The sequence below is a fragment of the Phaenicophaeus curvirostris genome, chromosome 1, assembly GCF_032191515.1.
Source record: "Phaenicophaeus curvirostris isolate KB17595 chromosome 1, BPBGC_Pcur_1.0, whole genome shotgun sequence".
NCBI lineage: Eukaryota > Metazoa > Chordata > Aves > Cuculiformes > Cuculidae > Phaenicophaeus > Phaenicophaeus curvirostris.
Genome location: NC_091392.1, coordinates 91,557,178 through 91,559,164, shown reverse-complemented (window position 1 = coordinate 91,559,164; position 1,987 = coordinate 91,557,178).

Genomic DNA, 1,987 nt, shown 5'->3' with positions numbered 1-1,987 from the left:
AAGGAAGAAGGGGGGGGGGGTGAAAAAAAAAAAAAAAAAAAAAGGGGAGGGGAGGCTGGGAGCGAGAACAGCGACTGCCAGGCCTGCGCCAGCCGCGCGCGCACGCGCACTCGGAGCCGCCGCGGCGCCGGGTTGGGGGGGGAGCCCGGGGAGGCGGGGAGGGGCCACAAGCGCCTCAGCGCGCGCGCGGCGAGGCCCCGCCCCCGCCCCGCTCCTTTTCCCCTCCCGCTACGCGAGCGTGCGGGGGGCGTGGCTTAATTGAAGGGGCGTGGTTTACTTGGAGGGGGCGTGGCTTGAAGGGGCGTGGCCGCCGCGTTGGCGCTGGGCGTCACCGCCCCCCCCCTCCGCGTGTGGCCTCGCGCTCCCCAAGCGGGGGTGGGGGGTGCGTTTAAGCCGTGTTTAACCCGTCAAGAAGCCGCAGCTTAGGGTGGAACCTTTCAGGCTCTCGTGGAAACGCCACTGGGGAAAGGGAGGCTGAAGGGAGACCTCATGGCGCTCTACGGCTGCTTGGAAGGGGGTTGTAGCGGGGAGGGTGTTGGGCTCTTTTTCCAACTGACAAGGGATGGATGAGAGGGAGCGGCCTCAAGCTGCGCCGGGAGAGGTTCAGACTGGATATTAGGAAATGTTGCAACGTGCACTCACAGCCCAGAAGGCCGACCGTATCCTGGGCTGTATCAAAAGAAGCGTGGCCAGCAGGACAAGGGAGGTGATTCTGACCTCTATTCCTCTCTTGTGAGACCTCATCTGGAGTACTGTGTCCAGTTCTGGAATCCACAACATAAGAAGCATATGGAGCTGTTTTAACGGGTCCAGAGGAGGACCAGGAAGATGATCAGAGGGGTCGAGGACCTCTTATACAAGGACAGGCTGAGAGGGTTGGGTTTGTTCAGCCTGGAGAATAGAAGGCTCCGAGGTCTTACAGCGGCCTGCCAGTACCTGAAGGGGCTACAGGAAAGCTGGGGAGGGACTGTTTACAAAGGCTTGTGGTGATACGACTAGGGCCAATGGGTATAAACTGGAGAGGGGCAGATTTAGGCTAGACATAAAGAGGAATTTCTTCACTATGAGAATGGTGAGGCAGTGGCACCGGTTGCCCGGAGAAGCTGTGGCTGCTCCATCCCTGGAGGTGTTCAAGGCCAGGTTGGAGGTTGGATGGGGCCTTGGGCAGCCTGGTCTGGTGCGAGGTGTCCCTGCCTATAGCAGGGGGGTTGGAACTAGATGATCTTCAAGGTCCTTTCCAACCCAAACTATTCTATCATTCTATGATTTCTTCACCAAAAGGGTTATGAAGCATTGAAACTGGCACAGGGAGGTGGCTGAGTCGCCATCCCTGGAGGTATTTAAAAGGATACCTTAAATGCTTAGGGACATGGTTTAGCAGTGAGCAGGTACGGTTGGACTGGATGATCTCAAAGGTCCTTTCCAACCTAGTGATTCTATGATTTAAAAGATATATAGATGTAAGGATATGGTTGAGTGGTCAATTTGGCAGTAGTAGGTTTACGTTTGGACTCAGTAATTATCTTAGAGGTCTTTTCCATCCTAAACCATTCTGTCATTCTAAGAATCTCAAGAGCAAGATCCCATTATACCCCAGTGTTTTCTAGGAAGGCTAAGAAGAGAATGTCAAGTGTAGTCACCTCATCTTTTATGTGGGCATTCACAAAGCAAAATATCTATGCTTGTGTGCTTTTGAGATATTGCTTAATTGCAACGTGGGTTTGAGGATGGATTAAATTTTGGCTGCTTCTTAACATATCATATATAAAACAGTAAATGATACTATATACTGTATATAAAATGGTATAAAATAGTAAATAGTGGTTCAGATAGAGCACCATGACACAGGATTTGTTTTGATTTGCAACCTTTGACCCTCACAGGCTGGAGGTTCTGGGATGAAAAGGCCGCCATAAAATTCCACCCATTGCCACCCACACGCAGAGAGCCTGTTCACCCTCAAATAGCCATTGCCCTGGTAAAAGTG